The sequence below is a fragment of the Musca autumnalis genome, unplaced genomic scaffold (genome assembly GCF_047663935.1).
Source record: "Musca autumnalis isolate F117 unplaced genomic scaffold, ASM4766393v1 scaffold_3, whole genome shotgun sequence".
Lineage (NCBI taxonomy): Eukaryota > Metazoa > Arthropoda > Insecta > Diptera > Muscidae > Musca > Musca autumnalis.
In genome coordinates this window covers 229028368-229052341 of record NW_027411866.1, presented here as the reverse complement: position 1 = coordinate 229052341, position 23974 = coordinate 229028368, and the positions used below count along the sequence as shown (strand labels likewise).

Genomic DNA, 23974 nt, shown 5'->3' with positions numbered 1-23974 from the left:
CTTTAGTCCTGGCAAGTCCATTATTGAACAGATATTTACCCTGCGGCAAATCCAGGAAAAGACCAACGAGATGCAGATCGACACCTACCACCTTTTTGTCGATAATAAAGCAGACTTCGACAGCCCTCTACGTTCAAAGGTATTCCAAATCATGTCTGAATTTCGTATCCCCGCAAAGCTCATTCGGCTTTGTAAAATGACTCTAACTGACACAAGATCTTCAGTTAAAATAGGAAAGAACCTCTCCGAAGAGTTTTGTACAAAAAGAGGTTTCAGGCGAGGAGACAGCCTTTCGTGTGATCTTTTCAACATCTTGCTAGAAAAGGTTATACGAGAGGCAAACGGCAAAAAAGTTGCACAATCTACACCTATAGCCACATGTTACTTGCTTATGCTGATGATATAGACATCATGGGACGATCAGTAAAATAGGTAACCGGTACCTTTGTGAAGGTCGAAGGAGAATCTGCTAAAAAGGGTCTGGCGGTAAACGGCGAGAAGACCAAGCTGATCGTGTCGACGCGCAATGCGTCCATTGAGATCGGACCAACTGTTGAAGTTGGTTCCTATAATTTTGAGGTAGTAAAAGACTTCGTATACCTCGGCACCGCCGTAAACACAACAAACGACATCAGAAAGAAGAAAAAGAAGAATTGTATTGGCCAACAGATGCTACTTTGGCTTAAGTAAGCACTTTAAAAACAAAGCCACAAGTCGTCAAACAAAAATAACGCTTTACAAAACACTGATATTACCCGTGCTGATGTATGGTTCGGAAGCCTGGGTACTTGCGCAAGCAAATAAGGCAGTGCTTGGCGTGTTTGAGAGAAAAATTCTTCGAAATATCTACGGAACGATCTGCGTCGACGGTGAATATCGACGTCGTATGAACCACGACCTGTATCTGCTTCACAACGACATCAATATAGTTAAACGTATCGAGATGCAGCGATTGCGTTGGCTAGGCCATATAATAAGAATGAGCGATGATGAACCCGCTAACAAATGCGTATAAATTCGAGCCACATGGCGGTGCACGCAGAATTGGCAGGCCAAAGGATAGATGGCGCAAGCAAGTGGATGAAGAGATGACAAGGCGCGGTATTACAAAAAGCGAAGCACTAAACAGAGAGAATTGGAGAACTTTAATTAGTTCGGTCTATGGAACAAATGTTCTGTAAGGGGCCAGCTATGTAAGTAAGTATAAAAATGTAATGTTGACTGAAGGACAAAAATACTAAATACAGGCAGTTTGGTTGTAAAAAAGTTGATTTAATAACATATTAAAACGAAGCCTTCACTTAATTTACGATTTATAAACTACAACTCAAGTCGCCCACCTGTTACTCTTCCGTATTTGTACTGGCTTCTCTTTTGCAATTGCGTTAAAATGAATAGACTAAATGGAGCTTTATAGGCATGGAATAACAGATACCAGACAATACTAAAACAAAATGCAAAAACAACCACTAAAATATCCCAGTTATACCCTCGACCATAATATTGAGGATATAATTAAATGTGTCATTTCGTTTGTACGACATCAAAATATTCATCGGGGAACCTATAAAGTATATATTCTTGACCAGGGTAAAATTCTAAGTCGATATAACCATGTCCGTCTGTTGAAATCAAGATACCGCTCGCAATTTTTAAGATAGAGGTTTGTAATTTTTGTACAGAAGCTTCTATTACTCCTAGGAAGTTTGGTATTGCAAATGGGCTATATCGGTCCACCCCTTCATATAGCCCCCATAAAACGGTAACACCTGATTTTTGTATTTTGATGGTTTTAACCTCATTATCAACCGAAATGGCAGACATTTGATACTTAGTCTTTGCTGGGGGTATACAACTTTCCTCCAGAAATTTGTCGGTATAGGTTCACGCCTTCATATAGGCCCCATATAACGGTACCTCACGATTTTCGGTATTTTGAAGGTTGTGGCCACAATAATCCACCGAAGTGGCCGACATTTGGTATTAGATCTTGATTTGGGGTATTAAACTTTCCGTATAAAATTGTTCGGTATAGGTCCACGCCTACAGATAGCCCCCATAGAACGATATCACCCTATTTTCGGTACTTTGAAGATTGTTGCCCACCGAAATGGCTGAAATTTTTTAGTTAGTCTTAGTTAGAGGTATTTAACTTTTAAAACAAGTAACAAAGTATCAGTCGGCTTTGCCGACACAGATATACCCTCAGCCTGTGTATATTGAAACAGTTTTTCCCAAAATACGTATGTAGTTAGGGCGTTTTAAAAATTTTGGCCGTTTGAAATGGTAAAAATGTTGATTAGGATTAAATATCAAAAGTTTTGCGGAAGAGATACCAAAAGGAATGCATCGACATTGACCGTTATAGAAGTGGATCTCCAGCCACAACATATGGTGTCATAGTGGGTTTTTACACTCATCGGGCTGTTTCCTCAAGAAGTGTGGACTTGCCCCTAAAAAACCTTACCATCGTAATTGAGGCAGCGAATGCAAGTTGCTTCAACAAAAATCAAAGTGATTCGAGAGCAGGTCTTAAAGTGAACTTATCCGAAATTTTGTCTGGGATGGATGGAGTGGACAAACATAGTCCATATTTGAACCTGATCTATATCTGGTAGATATATTAGGATGTGTAAAGTATAGACCAAATCGGCCACTCCCTTCAAGAGTTACCGTACGAACAATTTTTCCGAACATTTTTGAACTTTTGTGGGGGAGGTACCTGAAGGAGTGGACCGTTATGGCTTATCTTCAAATTTAAACTAAATTTTGGACCGTTCCGTTCGAGAGTTATCTTGCGCTCCAAGCACCTCACACGGTGTCATAGGGGTTTTGTGCAATTTTCAGATTTTTTTCTCAGGAAGTATGGACTTGCCCTTGATGAAACTTGTACCGTCGTATGGAGGGCAGTGAATACAAGTTGCTAAAACAAAAATCAAAGCGATTCGAGAGATGGCCCTAAACTGAACTTTTCCGAAATTTTGTGTGGGAGGTACCCGAAGGAGTGGACCGATTGAGTCCATATTGAAACCTTATTTAAGTCTGGTAGACATTTCACGATGGGCAAAGTATGGACCAAATCGGTTACTACCTTCAAGAGTTATCGTGCGCAAAAATTTTACGAACATTTTCGAACTTTTGTGGGGGAGGTACCGGAAGGAGTCGACCGATATAGCCCATCTTCGAACTTAAACTAAGTTTGGGTAAAATATTACGAAAACCAAAATTTTAATCGAATCGGTTTATCCGTTCGAGAGTTATCGTGCGCTCCAGCCAGATAGACAGACAGACAGACATACGGGCGGACATTGCTCAATCGACTTCAAATTGTCTGAAACACATTTCGGCCAAACATACTTGGGGTCTAAAACCATTATTTCGATGAGGCATATTTTGCCCGTATGAAAGTGTATATACCCTCGTTAGCATAAATGCTGAGGGTATAACAAGTACAAAAGTATCTGTCGACTTTGCCCACAGAGATATACCCTCAGCCTATGCGAATTGAAACTTTCATCTACGGACAGATCGAATGTATTTAGGGTATTTTCAGAATTTTGTGGAAGTACCGAAAGATGTGGACCGATATTGCCCATCTTCAAACTGAAACTAAGCTTGGGCAAGATATGTCGAAGGCCAAAGTTTGGACCAAATCGGTTGATCAGTTCGAGAGTTATCGTGGTCTCCAGGCACTACATATGGTGCCAGAGGGGTTTTTTACACCTTTCGGGCTGTTTTCTCAAGAAGAATGGACTTGCCCTGAAAAACTTGGGGTCTAAAACCATTATTTCGATAAGGCACATTTTGACCCGAAGCAGAATATGATGTGTGACTGAATTATTATGGTGGCCCTTTACATTTGGAAGACCGTCAATTGTGCCAAACTGGTCGAGGGCATAGAAAAGACTTCGCTTCAGCCGTGTTTTAACGTTAGATAATTAACTACATACACACATATATGTGTGGATGCCAGTCATTTGTGAAATACTGAAATGCATAGTCAAAGCCCCTTTTGAAATTTCACACCCTTCGGACGGTATAGAGATAGAAATGTGTACGGGTGATTGTACAATCTTGGCTTCGGCTGATGACAAAGAAACCTTTATAGTTTTGATGTCTACATAGCTGATTTTGCGCAGCTGTTCAATTTGAAGAACATACAAATATCGGCTGCTAACTCTACTTGCACACTGTTCACCACTTGGACTACTGAAATTAAACTTACCGTTCAGGGTGATACAACTTGCGGTTTCCAAGCTAAATCGTGGAAACCTAAAACCCCTAAAAATGTCAACTTGAATCGCGATCTATTTAAAAAACGCTCCGGCGATTTTTTTTTGTTTTTTTATTACACCCTCAGCATTTATGCTAACGAGAGTATATACACTTTCAAACGGGCAAAATGTGTCTCATAGAAATAATGGTTTTAGATCCCAAGTATGTTTGGACGAACTCGGTTTCAGACAATTTGGAGTTGATTTAGCTATGTCCGTCCGTCTGTCTGGCTGGAGCGCACGATAACTCTCGAACGGATCAATCGATTCGATCCAAAATTTGGCTTTCGTAATATTTTGTCCAAACTTAGTTTAAGTTCGAATATGGGTTATATCGGTCCACTCCTTCCGGTACATCCCCCACAAAAGTTCGAAAATGTTCGGAAAATTTGTACGTACGATAACTCTTGAAGGGAGTAAACGATTTGGTCCATACTTTGCAAATCGTGAAATGTCTACCAGCCTTAGACGAGTTTCCAATATGGACTCAATCGGTCCACTCCTTCGGGTACCTCCAACACAAAATTTGGGATAAGTTCAGTTTAGGACCTGCTCTCGAATCGCTTTGATTTTTACTTTAGCAACTTGTATTCGCTGCCCCTATACGACGGTACAAGTTTTATCCGGGGCAAGTCCACACTTCCTGAGAAAAGAGACCAATGTTGCAAAATAACCCTATGACATCGTTTGAGGTGGTTGGGGCGCAAGATAACTCTCGAACGGATCTGCCGATTCGGACCAAAATTTGGCCTTCGTAATATTTTGTCCAAACATAGTTTAAGTTCGAAGATAAGCCATATCGGTCCACTCCTTCAGGTACCTCCCCCACAAAAGTTCAAAAATATTCGGAACATTTGTTCGTACTGTAACTCTTGAAGGGAGTGGCCGAATTGGTCCATACTTTACACATCCTAATATATCTACTAGATATAGATCAAGTCCAAATATGGACTATATTTGTCCACTCCATCCGGTACCCCCACACAAAATTTCGGATAAGTTCACTTTAAGACCTAATATCGAATCACTTTGATTTTTGTTGAAGCTACTTTCATTCGCTGCCTCAATTACGATGGTAAAAGTTTTTTTAGGGGCGAGTCCATACTTCATGAGCAAACAGACCGAGGAGTGTAAAAACCCCCTATGGCACCATATGTTGTGGCTGGAGATTCGCTTCCATAACGGTCAATGTCGATCCATTCCTTTTAGTATCTCCTCCGCAAAACTTTTGATCTTTAATCCTAATCAACATTTTTGTCGGTTCATACATCAAAAAATTTTTAAAACCCCCTAAATACATACGGTTTTTGGGAAAAAATTGTTTCAATATACGCAGGCTGAGGGTATATCTCTGTCAGCAAAGCTGACTGATACTTTTTTACTTGTTGAAAAATATTTTCACAATTTAAGAAGATACAATTTTGTTTAAAAATATGAAATTTTTTTACTACTACGTTTTTCAAAATAGAGGGTAATAAATGAAGTTGAGCCAATGGGTGAATACTCCACTCAAGCAATCAAATGAGATTGAATCTTCAACAATAAACAAAACAAAAAAATATTTTTGTAAATTTAAAAAAATCGTGGGGAGTTATGCCCGCGTTTTTTGCGGGAGTTATGTCCGCTTTGCTTCACGGACGGTCCGTCTGTCCATCTAAACCTTGTAATCACGATACAGGTCGCAATTTTGATCGGATCGTCACCAAATTTTGGGTGTTGTTGGGGGTCAATTCAAGTCGATCGGAGCAAAATTGGCTGATATATGACCTTTCAAAGTGGAGAACCCGTAGTGATTTGTGTGTTTAGGCGTACTTTATTGGTTTATTATACCACTTCTTTTTGCATAATTTAAATGTACCTCACAATGGCTGCCTGTTGGGAATTCCCTGAAATGAATTCACTTGAAACCTATGAATGAGACTCGAAGACGTACATTGGCCTATTAAATTCTATTCCATATGGCGAGGTAGAAGTCATAAAGAAGGAATGTATCGGACACGTCCAAAAGCGTATGAAGTTGTTGACAGGAAAATTGATTGACAAGCTCACTGCCTTCCATGGACTTGCAATTCGACGCCATTCCAATTCAATTCACGATATGCATGAGGTAATATGGGCGACATTTGATCTTTACAATTCCAGCGATAAAAATCCACGTCACGAGAGATGTCCAACCGGTGAAGACTCGTGGTGTTCATTTCAACGGGCTCGGGTAAGAAAAGAGGCTTTCATACAGACCACTTCCATCAAATGTTTTGGATGCTATTAGACCTAAAGAAAGATGCGTCGGCCGCTTCAATCAAAATAGCATCGAAAATAGCCCCAAAATCCTTTCAAGTGAAGCACTCGTTGTGAATTTAGCAGCTTACATTGAGATTGGTCTTTTTAAGGAAGGTACAAAATCATTGTTTTTTTATTTGAGCTCGATCGGAGTGACCTGTAGACAAAACGCACAGGAATATGCTAAAAATCGACCAGGCACGAATTGCACTGGCAGAGAGCCGTGCGGCCGAGTGCACTCGTGAAGGAAGAATGTTGTGAAGGCAACACCAAATTTCCATTTTAAAAGCTGCATCGTCTGCGGAAGAGCTCCTGTATGGACCGGGAATATATGACTCCTTGTAATTTTACCAAAAATACATTGTTTATTCTTTTAAACCGAAATAATACTTTCGCAGGTAGCCATTTACCACAAAACTGTGCAATATTTTTCAACAACAAAAATTCCAAAGGTAGTTTAAGATGTGCTCTTTCACAGGAATAAAAGATTTACCTAAAAATATTGGTAGTTTTCTCAGAAAAAAATTATGAAAATTGAGTTTTTTGGCCAGCGCAACTGATGATACCCCCTTAAGTTGGGAAATTGCAGTCATGACATTGTTTTATAAGGAGACGATACAGTCAATGCATTGTCCCAATTTGAACTTCTATGTCAATCTTGCAGAGAATTTTCATAGCTACAATTCTACAATTTCTTTAGTCCTGTTTCGCTAGAACTTTCGGTTTCCAAGCAAAATCGTGAAAACCTTAAACCCCTAAACATGTCAAGTCGAATCGCGATTTATTTAAAAAGCGCTCCGGCGATTTTTTTTTTTTTAGTTTTCTCATCTATGAACATTGTAGTTTCAGAATCCGCAAAAATTTCCCAGTTGTAAGCACCTCCAATTTAAAGTTATTTCAAGAGCACCGTGCAATAAGAGGACATATTGCTTAGGAAGACCTCATGATCTTATAAAGGAAGACTTTCTGGTATTTCATATGAAAGATCTTCTGGTCTTATATCAGACCTTGTGAAAAGACTTTTAATACGCAAAGTCTGACAGATTAAACACGTTAAAAATCCTCCTCCTCAACCATAGGTATTCTATGTACAACAACGCAAAGCAATACTTTACAAAATTCCCAAACTAAATTTACACTGGCATTTTTACAACAATAAATTCTTTAAACAAAATAATTTTCTTTTTGGCCATTACTCACCTTAATTTGTAATAAAACTTTTATTAGTTGTTTTTTTTGTTGTTGATTATTAATTTGTAATTTGTTCTTATTGTTGCTACTACGACGCCTGTTGCTGCTGCTACTGATGCTGCCTTTCACTGTTTGTTTATATTTTTGTTGTTATTGTAATACAGATGCTGATGGTGATGATGTTGTTGCTACAGCACGACTGTTGCAGTAGTTCGTTCTCTATTTGTTGCACGTTGCCGGGAAACAAAAATGAAAACAATTAACGTGGAAATTTATTACAATTACAATTTGCTGCTGTTGCTTTTCAGTTGATTGGTTGCTGACGATGATGACGATGGCGATGATACTATTGCTTGCCGGCTTGCCTTTGTTGAAGATTATTGCTTTATTATTGCAAATGGGAAGAATAGTTGCATTGAGATTTACATTTAGTTGGGTGGTGAGGTGAGGTGAAGTTTGGTGTGATGTCGGCTACGAGGATTAGCTGGATATTTTATTGCTTGGCTAATAGACCCATATGTTTGGGATGAGAAAAAAAGATACACTTTGACGTTTTTTGTGGAGAAGACAAGATTTATTTGTTTGTTTGTTTGTTTGTTTTTGCTTTACAGGTAATTATTGAAATTTGTTGCACATTTCAAAACTATTATTGGCCAAATATAAAACTGAATTGGATATTGTTTATTATTTCAATTTAGATTTATTTTTTGAAAATATGCCAATGATGATTTTTGTATGCAAAACAAACATTGAGACACGCTCACTCACTTATATTCGTGAAATAGATGTGTAAACACAATAGGCCATTCATTCTCTGCTTGTGGATTTGTTGAATAAACTTTTTTATTTTCAAACCTTTGTTTATAGTTGTCGGGGTTTTTTGTTGTGTTTATCAACTCTAAATTGCTGGCTATTCTATTAACACTCACTGCTGTTTTCTATTCAGACAGAATCATAATTGCAGTAATTAAAAAACTTAATTGAATTTAGTTGTTGCTGTTGTTGTTATTGTTAAAATTCTATTTACATATTTTGTAATTAATTTGTTATGGTTTTGTCTTTTGGGTTGTTAGGGATTATTATTTGAAATTAATTAATTTTTTTATCTATTTGATTTTTTATTATAGTTTTGTTGTTGTATTAGCTTGGCGGTTTTATTGATATGTTAAACTTTATCATTTGTTTAATTATTTTTATTTAAATTTGTTGTTTTATGCTATATATTTTTGTTGTTTAATTTCAATATTATTGCACAGAACCCACAAACTGTCACTAAAATTTTGTCACTATTTTTTGTTGTAATTATAATTTATTCTGCTGCAAATTAATTGTTATGAAGATTAATTATCCACACCGTAGCTTATGTCAACTGCATGCTTATCTTCACTTCAACAGCAATCGAATTATCTGGAAAATAAAATTTAATTGAAAGGAAAATATTTATTAAAATTTTTGTTTACAATAATGGCACATAGGATAATGCAATAAATTTAAAATAGAAATTAATAAAAATACACGGTTGTGTATACGGCAAAAATGTTCATTGTGTTCACGTAGTTATGACAAAAAAAAATACTGCAATATTCAGAGACTGGGATAATAGCAACGGACTTGATTGGATTTAACATGACAAAGTCCCGATCTTGGTTAGGCCTGGAATTAGTCCCCTTTTTATCGCTAGTAAAAACTTACCAGCGTAATGTAAGCCACATTTTCTGAGTAATTCTGCCAAGTAATACTTCTCTCAAGTCGTCTGGTAGACAAAAAGTACGTCCCTTATAATTAAACTAAGATGAATCAAGGTTCACATACTCATGTGAGAGAATCTGCCTTTTCCCTTCTATAATGTTTGTGGAAACATATGTTTGTATGGTAACATTAAATGTGTAGAGAAGAAAGTGTGAACATAAAAACTTGGGTGGATACGCCAGAAAAAAGTTGAATGTTAACTACTCTCGCAAACATTTGACCTGTGAATCTGCTCCACAAATATCCAGGGGGCCTATTCTGTAACTTTTTAACAATTTTACTCATTGTTTATTTTACAACAATTTAATTTGTTTGTTTTGTAGTTGTTACAAAAACAAAAGAAAATTTAACAACTTTTCATTCGATAAACTATGGAGGAAGCAAATGAAAATTACTGGGATGATTTTACTCCCTTGCAGAAAGTTCAATGGAATGAGGACGATCCCAATTCAGTTATTCCGGTTGAATACTACCAAAAATGAGAGGGAACGCACGAAGCTCTTGAAGCAACTTTAAATGGAACGTGTTTACACTTGAGAAGTTTTTGTAGATTCTGAAACTACAATGTTCATAGATGAGAAAAATCAAAAAACAAAAAAAAAATCGCAGGAGCACTTTTTAAATAAATTGCGATTTAAATTGACATTTTATAGGGGTTTTTTAGGTTTTCACGATTTTGCTTGGAAATCGCAAGCCCTATCGAAATAGGACTAAAAAAAATTATAGCTATGGAAATTTTCTACATGATTGACCTTCATGATAATTTCGTAGGTTTTACCGTTATTGAGGTATAGAGGTTCAAATTGGGACAATGCATTGACTGTATCGCCTTCTTATAAAACATTGTCATGACTTCATTTTCCCAACTTAAACATATATATCTCGAAAATGGTACAACCTAGAAAAAAATTACGAAAGCCAATCTTGTAGAGAATGTTCACAGTTAAAAGATTCTCTCTAGTCCCATTTCGATAAGACTTGCCGTTTTCAATCAAATCGTGAAAATTTAACAAAATTGCTAAACATGTGACTTGAACATCTATTTCCCAACTTAAACTTATATATCTCGAAAATGGTACAACCTAGGAACAAATTTTGAAAGCCAATCTTATAGAGAATTTTCACAGCTAAAAGATTCTCTCTAGTTCCAGTTCCATAAGACTTACCGTTTTTAATCAAATCGTGAAAACTTAACAAAAAGGCTAAACATGTGACCTGAACATGAACAAAACAAAAACATGAACAAAACAAAAACATTGTTCCACAACATCCCATACAGGACAAGGGAGACTTCTCTCATATCAATGATTGCACCCCGATTCATATTTAGCTCAATGATATGGGACCTACTGTTTATCGCCGAGTCCGAACGGTGTGTCTTAAGACACCAATTATGGAGACATTTTTCAAGGCTAAAATACTCAGGAAATGTCGCCAACATTACTGAGGGGTATTTTGCCACCGTTGAAAATTGTTTGATGTTGCCTGGCCGGGGAATCGAACCCCCGATCTTCTGCGTGCAAGGCGGGCGTGCATACCATTGCACCACGGTGGCACCCGACCTGAACATCTATATATCAACCTAGGAACAAATCATAAGGGTCAATCCTCTAGAGAATTTTCACAGCTACAACATTTTCTTTAGCTCCATTTCGATAGGACTTGCGGTATCCAAACAAAATCGCGAAAACCTAAAATAAACCTAAAAATGAAATTTGACCGCAATTTATTTAAAAATCCCTCCAGCGATTTTTTTTGTTTGTTTTTCGATTTTTCTCACATATGAACATTGCTGTTACAAAATCCGCAAAAACTTCCAAGAGTAAGTGGTTTTCACTTAAAGTTAGTTAAGGCGCTCCATGTATGAGATTGATTTATAAGGTAGCGATACAGTTTTAACTTCGATACAATTTTAACTTCTATATCTCAATAACTGTAAAACATACAAAACAATCATAAAGCCAAATCATGTAGAGCATTTTCATAGCTACAACATTTTCATTACTCCCATTTCGGTAGGACTAGCTGTTTCCAAGCAAAATAGTGAAAACCTAAAAAACCCCTAAAAGTATCAACTTAAATCGCGATTTATTTAAAAAGCGCTCCGGCGATTTTTTATACCCTACACCACTATGTGGTAAGGGGTATTATGTGTTAGTGCATTTGTATGTAACATACAAAAGGAAGCGAAATAGACACATAGTTCCTTCTAGGGATATACATAGAATCACTTTCTGAGTCGATTTATGCATGTCCGTCCGTCCGTTCGCAACATACAGGTCGCATTTGTTGACCGATTTCCCTGAAAATTGGGGAATACCATTTTTTTAGCCGTCGGAAGATCAAGTTCGAAGATGGGCTATATCGGTCCAAGTTTTGGTATAGCCCCCATATAACAGTACCTCCCGATTTAAGGTATTTTAAGGATCTTAGCCGCATTTGTTGCCCAAACTAGCTGAAATTTTACATTTGAGGTACTCAATGGCCGCGAAATTGCTCCACTAAAAATTGTCAAGATAGGTCCACGGTTCGGTATAGTCCCCATATAACGATACCTCCCGATTTAAGGTATATTGGGGATCTTAGCCACATTTTTTGCTTGAACTAGCTGAAATTTTGCATATGTGGTTTCCAGTGGCCACGAAATTTCGCCACTTAAATTGAGCCAAATTATGTCGAAATTTAGTAAAAAGTGTTTCCACCGGGCTGATTTGGTTCAGATTTGGATATAGCTCCCATATATATGTTCGCCCGATTTCACGTATTTGCTGCACCAAACACGCTATATACGTCCGATTTTGATAAAATTTGGAATATTTGACTGAATTCGGTCTAGAAATAAGTGTGCCAAATTATATCGAAATCGGTTCCGATTTGGATATAGCTCCCATATATATTTTCGCCCGATTTTACGTATTTGCTGCACCAAACACGCTATATACGTCCGATTTCGATGAAATTTGGAATGTGTGACCGATTTCAGTCTAGAAATAAATGTGCCAAATTATATCGAAATCGGTTCAGATTTGGATGTAGCACCCATATATATTTTCGGCCGATTTCGTGTATTTTCAGCTCCAAACACGATATATAAGTCCGATTTCAATGATATTTGAAATGTGTGACTGAATTCGGTCTGGAAATAAATGTGCCAAATTATATCAAAATCGGTTAAGATCTGGATATAGCTCCGATTTATATTTTACATATTCACAGTGGTGTAGGGTATTATATAGTCGGCCCCGCCCGACTTTGATCCTTTCCTTACTGGTTTTTTTTGCTTTTTTATTTTTCTCATCTATGAATATTGTAGTTTCAGAATCCGTGGGCCTATACTGATAGTTATCTTCTGGAATATTTTATACCCCCAACGGTGGGTCATATCCTTCAAAATACCGAAAATTGGGAGCTACGCTTCTATAACCTTCACAATACCGAAAACTGGGAGGTACGCTTCTATGGGAGCTATATGAAGATGTGAAGCTATACTGATAATTCTCTTCTAGAATATTTTGTACCCCTATTGAGGTCCAAATACCAAATTTCCATTATTTCTGTAGGATATTTAGGCCAGAACCTTTAAAATACTGAAATTCGGGATGCACCGTTTTGTGGAGGTTATATGAAGAGGTGGACATATACCGAAAAATTTCTGGAAGAACATTTTGTAGCCCAAAGAAGACTTAAAATGGCCATTTCGGTGTGAAAATGTGGTTAAAACCTTTAAAATACCTAAAATCGGCAGGTACCGTTATATAAGGCTATATCAAAACGTACCTCCCAATTTTCAATACCAAATATTGTAGGGTAATGGCAACTTCTATACCAAATTACAATAATATACCAAATGACAATACTATACCAAATTACAATATAGACGGACAGGCGGACAGGGTGTGGAATTTATTTATAGGTCTAGCCTATTACATATATAACTTGTCACGAACAGCAATGTGTCTCATTGATAAAATATCAATCCGCCCGACCGTCTGTCTGTCTATCTGTCTGGCTACTTGATCAACACAACAATTCTCGAAGGGAGTAACCGCTTTAACATCGTAACATTTCTAACAGACATACATCAGGTTCGAATATAGTCAACTCCTTCATGTACCTTCCACACAAAACTTTTAACATGTTTCGCAAAAGTGAAATATGCAAATTCTAGCAGTAGGTTGTCCTGTATAATTTTTGCATATTGATACAATGATGCAATGTTCCTCCCGCACTATCTAAAATAACTAATGAACTCGATAACTTACTAATTAAATATCCGATTTGGCCAAATTACAGTATATTTCTACCAAGAAGTTCTATATCGAACAACACCTTCGGAAACCTGCCTAACAATAGTTGAACATTTTCGCTTAAGTACACTTTAAGGCCTGTTCGAGGATAGTTTTGATTTTGCCAGCAAAGTCCTTGTGATTGTCATGAAGACAATTTTAGGCAGTTTTTTTCGTGGACGATATTATCCACCAACAAATACTATAGTAACCCATTCAATTCCACTGCTACCGGTTTGACTCAGAGGAATCTGTTACCAGTAGCCGTCACCTCAACAAATATGTGTTTGTGTAAATTACATTTTTATACCGAAATTCCTGCTCAAAGACCTTTTGATCCGTAACGGAATAGAAACGAAGCCCGGACCATGCATCAGTTCTGTTGCCAGTGGCCGTCCCCTCAACAAATATGTGTTTGTGTAAATGAACTTTTATACGAAGTTCCTGCTCAAAGAACTTTTGGTCCGTAATGGAATAGAGAAGAAGCCCGGACCATGCATCAATTTCGTTTGCCTGAATCGCATCCCGCCAATGTCAACATCGGTGAGATGTAATGGATGTAGATAACACTGTGCAACACTGGAAATGCAAACAACATCTAATGGGCATTTTCTGAAAGTACATATTGAGACTACAAAAACCTTAATTGGGTTTTGTGTTCTTAGATCGGGTTTAGATTTCATGGCCTCATTAAACCGACCTAAAATGAGCCTTTTTTCCAGTGATCGGACCTTTTTCTCCGAAGCTAATAAGAATTTTGCTTTGTAGTCTTCAGCAATATTGTAGCCCTAAAGTAGTAGAACTTATGTGTCAAACAGATGAACTAGGAAAAGCTGCATCTAGCGCATCAAACTCGTTAAAATATAGAAAAGTTTACATAATTTCTGAAATTCTGGTCAGTAACAACTAAACTGTTGGAATTTGAAACCAGTAGCCTTTCTAAAAATGTTCCAAATAATGTGACCATCAATTCTTCAGAACATTCCGAAACTCTAAAATTGTTATATCACGTTGTTTAAGGGGTATTTCATAACATACCTTTTACAAAACTTATTTCAAACAATGTTCACACAGGCTGTTTATTCTCATGTTGGGGATTTCAATTAATTATTGAAATATTTACCAAATTGTTGTTGAAAAGTTTGCTATAAACAAGGCGACAATATAATGTTCTGAAGAGTTATGTATTACATTCCAGAGAATGTTTTCCCAAAAGGTAACATTAAGAAGAATTTAACATTTTGGGAGATACGCTGCGAAATATTCATATTATAGAATTTTTAGATATATTATAAAATTTGAGGCAATAGATGCAGTTTTTCGAGTTCACTATTCCTCCAAATATTTTCTTCTTGCTCTTATCTACAAGTTTGCTGCAGATGTAAAAACAAGATTAGTATTGGTTTCAGAGATACATCCCCGATTTGTTTTAAAAATTCGATATTTAACCATGTATAGATGAGGCCATAAAAACCGAACACGATCTAAGAAAACAAAACCCAAATATGGTTTTTGCCTATTGGTCCTCTACTTTCATAAAATTCTGGACAGAAGTTGTTTGCACGCGATTGGCTCAAAAATGTTGCACAGTGTAATGGTTGCACTTTCGAGGCTGTCCTGGTCTTAGTCGCCTCCAGGACAGGAGTTATGTTGCCAAAACGTCTCCCAGTGTGTCTCGAACTTCATCGTCGGATTCATCATCGTTATCGCAACACTCGCAGCACCAAAAACATCGAAACTGTTGACTTTAAGAGTCGAATAAACATCATGGCCTCCGAGAAACAAAGGTCATCCTCACATGTAGCTGGTGTGCTGTGGAAGGATCGTACAAAAAACACCAGCCTGTCCAGTACATGCCTGTCTAGATTGACTCTAGTGATCCATACATAGAATGGGGAATCCTCCAAGGTAGAGATGTTTAATGTGTACATATTTCCGATAAATAGTTCCGATAAATAGTACGCTGCGTTATATTGCTGATATTAGATCGCTTTTCCGAGCGCAAATTGATAGCTCCATATTTTGCACGGTAAACAATGACGTTCCTACGAGTCCGTCATTTAATTTGACTCAGACCATCCTTCCTATCATCGTTTTCGTTTACAGGTCAGCCCTCTGACCTATTTTTCTTTGTGAACCATGAAAAAGCTGATTGGAAAGGTTTCGAAGAATTTTGCTTTAGAGACCTGCCCAATCCATCAGATACTCAAGTAACTGATAGAATTTTGCTGGACATCGTCGTAACTGCCGCTGCTCACTACATTCTTGCTGATCGATTATCCGAAATTAGAGCGAAATAGAGGCGACGGGACTAGCAAAAGAGCGCGATGAGCTTCGTCGTACGAACCCTGAAGGCCCAAAGGTTAGGGAACTTACTCTTAAAGTCAACCGCTTAATGCTCGCCTATTAATGACAAAAGGCTAGACCACTTGAAGCAATTGGAAGAAATTGTAGGCAAATCTACGGAATGACAGTGACATACCCAAATATGTGTGCATGTTATTTAAAGTTGCAGTTTATAGAGAACCCCGAAAGTGATAAAGCGAGAGGACTGTTTTGGCCCATAATTTATGATGAGCGATGTTGTAGATGCCACCCGAAACATAAAGTCATCATCGTTGGGCCCATACGGAATCTGAACGGCAATGCTTAAGCAACTGGCCAATACGAAAGATTCTAAAGGCAGTACAACAACAGCATTATATTGGACAGTATAACAACAGCATTACACGCCCTATCCAAAAATATTAGTCGAGGACTTAAAGTGAACTGACCGTGCGATCGAGAATTCATGGTGGCATTCTGTTCGTGGACATAGAGAAGACTTCCCACCAGCCGAGTTTGAAAGAAGCTGAATTTCCACAGAGTGAATTTAAAGAAATATGAAAATATCGGCCGCAAAATCTACACCCACACTTTTCACCACATGGACGGCTGAAATGAGGCTCGATTGAGTCCTAATACCGATCGTCCACAATATTGGGTGTAACGTTTGATAGCATGTTTATGTCGTTCGTGCAAGTCACTGGTATTTGCGGCAATATTAGAAATAGGAACAAGATCCTCAAGTCACCGATCGGCAGCAATTGGAGTGCTGACAAAGAAACATTGTTGACCACCTATAAAGCAATAGGCCGGTCTGTCGTCTCTGTATGTGTAAGTTATGTGGCCACACTGGTGGACAAATATTCTAGCCCACCAGAATGCCGCCCTGAGGACTGCAACAGGGTCTTTCCTTATGACAAAAGTGGGCCATCTTCACGACCACGCGTAGACTTTATCGTCTATTGTCAGGGATTTCCCACCCAGACACGTCAGGAAAAATCAAGGTCTAGAGGGATATGCGAAGGTACAAACGCGAACCTCTAGATCCCTGATGGTCAAGACTGCTTACAAAATTAGCAGCAGACCCAAAACCACCACCATTAGTTTTACACCAAAACTCTACTCACAGAAAAGTGCTCAAGCATCAAACGTGCTTAGGAATTAATGCTGCTTAAGTAATTCGTTGGTCAACGCTCTAGAATAACAAGCCTATCAAAGGCAGAAGAAATATGACGATATGCAAAGTGTGGACAAACACAGTATTCGATTAGAGAGTAGTCGTGCGCTTGGTTGGTGGTGCTTGTATGTATGGACTTGCCACTCAAAAAATGTCTACCATCGTAATAGAAGCCTTGAGTGCAACCTGTCGCAAGAAAAATCAAAACGATTCGGGAGGAGGTCCTAAACTGCACTTTTCCGAAATTTTGTGTGGGAGGTACCCGAAGGAGTTGACGTAAATAGTCCATATTCTATCCGGATCTATGTCTCTTAGAAATATTACGATGTGCAAAGTATGGACCAAATCGGTTACTGCCTTCGAGAGTTATCATAGTGCCCATCTTAGAACTACTTTTAGTTTTGCGCAAAATATTGCGACTGCTAAATTTGGAATCGAATTTGTTTATCCCTTGGAGAGTTATAGTGCGCTGCCTCCACTACACATGGCACCTTTGCCGGTCTTTACAGCTTTCGGCCCATTTTTTCAGGAAGTATGGATTTGCCCCTGGTAAAAACTTTTACCGTTGTCATGCAGGCAGTAAATGCAAGTTGCTTCAACAAAAATCAAAGTGATTCTAGTGAACTTATCCAAACTTTTGTGTGTAAGTTATCCGAAGCAGTGGACAAATATAGACCATATTCGAACCTGATCTATATCTGATAAATATATTAGAATGTCTACAGTATGGACCAAAACGGTCACTCCCTTCAAGGGTTCTCGTGCGCACAATTTTTCCGAACATTTTTCAACTTTTGTGGGGGAGGTACCTGAAGGAGTAGGTCGATATGGCTTATCATCGAATTTAAACTATGTTTGGACAATTTATTTCGAAGGCCAAATTTTGGACCGAATAGGTAGATCCGTTCGAGAGTTTTCTTGTGCTCCATCCACTACACATGGTGTCATAAGGGCTTTTGCATTTTCAGGCTTTTTTGTCAGGAAGTATGGACTAGCTCCTGATAAAACTTGTACAGTCGTATGGGGGGCAAAAATACAATTTGTTGCAACAAAAATTAAAGCGATTCGAGAGCTGGTCCTAATCTGAACTTATCCGAATTTTTGTGGTCGAACCTGGTCGATGTTACAGAGACGGAAAGTAATGAAGAAGTTTAAGCCATTGTGGTAATACAATTAAAAACAATTTAATCAGATTGAAACTTCAACATGGCATGCGAAGGGGAATTTCAAATAAATTCCAACAACCTCACTCACAGGCAACTGCGGTGATGTTTTGTTGTTTTTTTTTTTTTTTTTTTTTTTTTTGTCAACTTACAGAACTCAATGATTTCTTAGGTGATACGTGCTGATAGTTGTTTGCAAATATTTTTGTTCTGATATTTTTGGAAAAACCGAAAAGTGAGTGTAATTCTCATTTATTTGAGAATACTAGACCCTTAAAGAGTTCGGGTTTTCGCTAAAAAAAGGCATCGTTTCCAAAATCTGAAAAACCAATTGAAAATTCCCTTCGCCGGAATGAAATCATGATAGCGATCAGAAAAATTTTGCAATACTAACAGTTTTGTTAAAATTCTCCATTTATGCGATTCCTATGTCCCACTTGTTATACCATATTTCTTACGCCAATAAATCCCAATAATGGTCATTGACCAGCATTAATGGTTATTGATGAAGACATCCTCCATGTGTGCCCGCTTAAAGAGGCCAACAACAAAAGAATCGTTTTGGGCTTTGTCAACTGAAGTGGCAATAATAAATCTTTTATATAACACGACATGTATTTACTTAACAACAAAAACAACACATGAACAAGAACATAAAAACTTAATTCTATAAGAACGTTGCTTCGTTCTGTTCCAATAAATTAGAATAAGCTGCTGCGCTCTCTCCCTCCTTTTCTCGTTTTATGCCGAGTGAAGTTTCTATTAATTGCTAATTAACATTTTCTTCGTCATTAATGTATGCTGCTGCTTTTGTCGTCGTCGTTGTTGTTGTTGCTGTTATGTACTTCCGGGTCATGATGTCCTTGTCGTTCGTTAATGTTTTTAAGGATGTAATGGCAGGTGGATGGGGGTGCTTCAAACTTCGACTTTTTTCTTCATTGTGATTTGCATTAAAAAGTATTTAAAGGCGGATTTTTTTTAGACGAAGGAAGTGAGAAAAGAATAAGTGAATATTAATAGTAAAAAATAGTAGGGAGGTGGATCATACAAAGGTGCTTTACGTTGCCCTGCTAATGCACCTACACACAGAATTTGTAGTCCTATGGCTGTTGTTATGTTATGATTTTCCTAACTAAATGTTTTCAAATACCACGGCAGCGGTTTCTTTCTTACCGGACTGACCTGAAACCATAGTGTTACGGCCTGCAAGTGCCAACCCAGTATCAAACCTATGCTTCTACGTAGGTTCCAAGCTGCTATAAAAACAAACATTTTCAAATAACTGAAGTGAAAGGAAACCTGCTTTATTAATTCCAACCACCACCCTAGCAATTCCAAAAACAAAACTCAAGTGGAACCTCTTTAAAATATGTATTTCCTATTCACCCAAAATGTTACAGAAGTAACCGAAAAAGGTGAAAATAAGGAATTAACAAATCCCTTCCTTTAACATTTTTGCAAAATTCTGTGCCTCTTCTTTTGGTTGGTTGACAAAAAAAAAACCCAAAGAGCCCTTGGAATCTCACATGCAGAGGCATATTATCACACATATACCTACTTAGTATGTAGATATGTAGATGTATTTGTATGTATATGACTCAATGATAATTAATGTCAAGAAATTTACAAGATTTACGGAGGCCAACAAACGTTGAAAAAAAGAGACAAAAAATATACCTCCAACACAAATCTAAGGCAAAGGAAAAAAAAGTAAACCAAGTAGACCGGAATGAGGGTAATACATTATCATATATCAGCAGCATAGGTGGAATGTTGATGGCGTTGGGGTGTCACGATAAGCATCACCAGCTTATGAAGACAGCAAGCAGATTGCAACAGTTACTGTTGCTTCCCCTCTTGTTTTTTCTGGCAATTGTTGCCAAAAAGAAAACAGGTTCAAGAATTAAGAGGTTATTTAAGGCAAGAAGGGAAGCAATATTGAAGAGACAAAAATCAGGTGTCTTTGTCGACAGGTAAATACATTCAGCCTATGACTGCACTAAAACAATAACTGCAGTAAGTGCCTACATGTCCTATGAAAACATCCTTAGTTTTTGTAATTAACAGTATTTTTAAAGGTGATAAAAGAAATTTTAAAAATGTTCAGCTTATTTAGGCGTATGTGAGGTAGATAGGTCTAACTACTTCACTGTCAGACGTAATTAATCAAATTATAACAAAGACTACTAATTACTTTAGAGCAAGTAGTGACCCTAAATATTGGCTAATTTCAAGGTTTATATATAAAACAAGTAAAAAAGTGTCAGTCGGCTTTGCCGACAGATATATACCATCAACCAATGTGAAGTGAAACTTTCACCTACGGACAGATCGAATGTATTTATGATATCTTCAGAATTTTGTGGTCCTTTTTGGACATTTGAACTTGTCGACAAAAAACGTGGATTATTGCCCCATGAAACTAAGTTTGGATACAATATGACGAAGACCAAATGTTGGACCAAATCGGTTGAACAGGTCGAGAGTTATCGTGCTCTCCGACCGCCATATATGGTGACATCTTTCGTGCTGTTTTCCTAAGAAATATGGACTTGCCCCTGAAAAAGGTTTTACCGTCGTAATGGAGGTAGCGAATGCAAATCGCTTCAACAAAAATCAAAGTGATTCGATAGCAGGTCTTAAAGTGAACTTATCCGAAATTTTGTGTGAGAGGTACCAGAAGGAGTAGAAAAATATAGTCCATATTCGAACCTGATCTATATCTGGTAGATATATTAGGATGTGCACAGTATGGATTACATCGGTCACACCCTTCAAGAGTTATCGTGCGCACAATTTTTCCGAAAATTTTTGAAATTTTGTGGGGGAGGTACCTGAAGGAGTGGTCCGATATGGCTTATCTTCGAATTTAAACCATGCTTGGACACAATATTACGAAGGCCAAATTTTGGACGGAATCGGCATATCCGTTCGAGAGTTATCTAACGCTCCAACCAGTACACATGGTGTCATAGGAGTTTTTTTGCAACTTTCAGGCTATTTTCTCAGGAAGTATGGACTTGCCCCAGATGAAACTTGTACCTTCGTATAAGGGACAGTGAATACAAGTTGCTACAACAAAAACCAAGGCGATTCGAGAGCAGGTCCTAAACTGAACTTTTCCGAAATTTTGTTTTGTGTTTTACCGATTGAGTCCATATTAGAACCTCATCTAAGTCTAGTAGAAATTTCACGATGTGCAAAATATGGACCAAATCGGTTACTCCCTTCAAGAGTTATCGTGCGTCAGGGACGCAGGGCGGGGGCCTTGGGGAATTCTGTAATGAATACAAAGGTTTTAAACTCATTCTGTATTCAAAAAAATTATAAGTTCAGTATTGTGCGGAGTAGAAGTGCATGAAATGAAATGTCTATTAGACGAAATGTACGACATATCAAGTGTTTTTCCTGAAGTATATTTCGAAAACCAGTTGGAAAATTGTTTTACTGCCTTAATCAAAATTGTGTATTCCGATTTTATATCAAATTGTTGCTAAATAGTAGGAGAAAATAATGGAGAAACATTTATTGTGCATCTTCTTCTTCTTCTTTATTGCTTATTCGATTTTCGAATGTTAGCGATCATATTACAATTGTCAAAAAAATTACATGTTTATGTGTTTATAAATTATTAACAAAATAGGAAAATATATCTCTATTTCTCGCTATGCTTATTAAATTTTCGGCGTTCTGGAATTCTGTCCATTGTTGGATATTTTGAATCCATTGCATCTCTTTTCTTCCTCTGGTACGTCTTCCTTCTATGTTTGCTTGTAGTATTTCCTGGAGAATGATGTATTTACGGTTTCGCATAATGTGCCCTAGATATGCCGTTTTCCGTTTCTTTATGTTGTTTAATAATTCTCTTGTTGTATTCATTCTTCGCAATACTTCAGTATTTGATACATGCAGGACCCATGGTATTTTTAGTGCTCGACGGTATACCCACATCTCAAATGCTTCGAGTCGTTTGATATCTGCCGCTTTTAACGTCCACACTTCGACTGAATATAACAAGACTGGCCATATATACGCTTTTATTAAACGAGATATTGTTGCAACATTTATATCATGGCTTATTAGAACTTTTTTATATTTATGAAATGCATCTCTTGCCATTTCTATGCGACATTTGATTTCTTTTGAGTAGTCCCATTGATCATTTAGCAAAACTCCCAGATATTTGAAACTTTGTACCCTCTCAATATGGAAATTTTGTATTTTTAAAATCAACTCGTTGTGAGCGTTGTTCTTACTTATTATCATAAATTTTGTTTTGAGGGTGTTTATTTTTAGACCATACAACTCACTACTTGATGTTAGTCTATCAACAAGATTTTGTAGGCCTGATATGCTGTCGGATATTAATGTAGTGTCATCAGCATATCTGATATTATTTATGTAATTGTTGTTTATCAATATACCTTCTTGGATGCCACCTACTGCTTCGTGAAAAATTTTTTGGGAGTAAATATTGAAGAGTAGTGGGGATAAAATGCATCCTTGTCGAACTCCTTTAGATATTGCTACATCTTCAGATAAATCTCCATTTATGTTGACTTGGGCAGTCTGGTGCCAGTACAAGCTTTTAATACACCTTATCTCTTTCTCATCGATTCCAATTGCTGTGAGAATTTCCATGAGCTTATCATGCTGCACAGTGTCGAATGCTTTTTCGTAATCTATAAAGCATAAAAATACGTCTTTGTGGACATTTCTACATTTTTGAACGAGTATTTGTATGCAGAATAAAGCCTCACGGGTTCCCTTTCCTTCCTTAAAACCAAATTGAGTTTCTCCCATTTCCTTTTCACATTTCTCATATATTCTCTTATGGATAATTTTAAGAAAAATTTTAAGAGCGTGACTCATTAAACTAATGAGACGATAGTCATTGCATTTTTTGGCATGGGGTTTTTTTGGTATTGTTATGAAGGTGGATTTTAGCCAATCCTGTGGGTATATACCAGTATCGTAGATGTAGTTAAACAGTTTTGTCAGTAGCTCAATGTTGCTGTTATTTAGCATTTTTAATAATTCAATTGGAATTTCATCAGGTCCTGTAGCTTTTCCATCTCGAAGGGATTTTATTGCTGATTCTACTTCATTATTTGTGATGCTGTTTCCTGTCATATAATCTGGTGCATTGTTAACGTAGCTTGATCTGTTATCATCCTTAAATAGTGTTTGGATATATTCTTTCCAGATATGTTTCTTCTCTGCAATTTCAAAGACCGGTTCATTGTTGTTATTGAAAAGGATAGATGGATTTGTATTCCTATATTGTCCAGATGCTTCTTTCAATTTCTTATGCAGGTTGAAATCGTCATGTAGGCTCATAAGTCTTTCAATTTCCTGACATTGAGTATTTAGGTGATTATTTTTTGCGTTACGTATCTCCCTTTGAATTTCTCTATTTAGTTCCCAGTACTTTTCGTAATCTTTATTTTTAAATGCTCTTCTTTCATCCATTAGCTGCAGGATTTCTTGAGTCATCCAATTTTTGGTCTTTGGTTTTATAAAATTGCC

The 23974-nt window shown here is 37.3% G+C and overlaps 1 long non-coding RNA gene across 2 annotated transcripts in view; it reads right to left on the bottom strand.

Moving 5' to 3' along the window:
• LOC141399087 (uncharacterized) overlaps positions 1-23974 on the bottom strand; it is a 314481-nt gene that overhangs the window by 261187 nt on the left and 29320 nt on the right. For both annotated transcript variants that reach the window (XR_012411765.1, XR_012411764.1), the window contains 2 exons: positions 8514-9152; positions 7755-8249 (listed from right to left, as the gene is read on the bottom strand). This is a non-coding gene — a long non-coding RNA (uncharacterized lncRNA). The remainder of the gene's footprint in view (positions 1-7754; positions 8250-8513; positions 9153-23974) is intronic.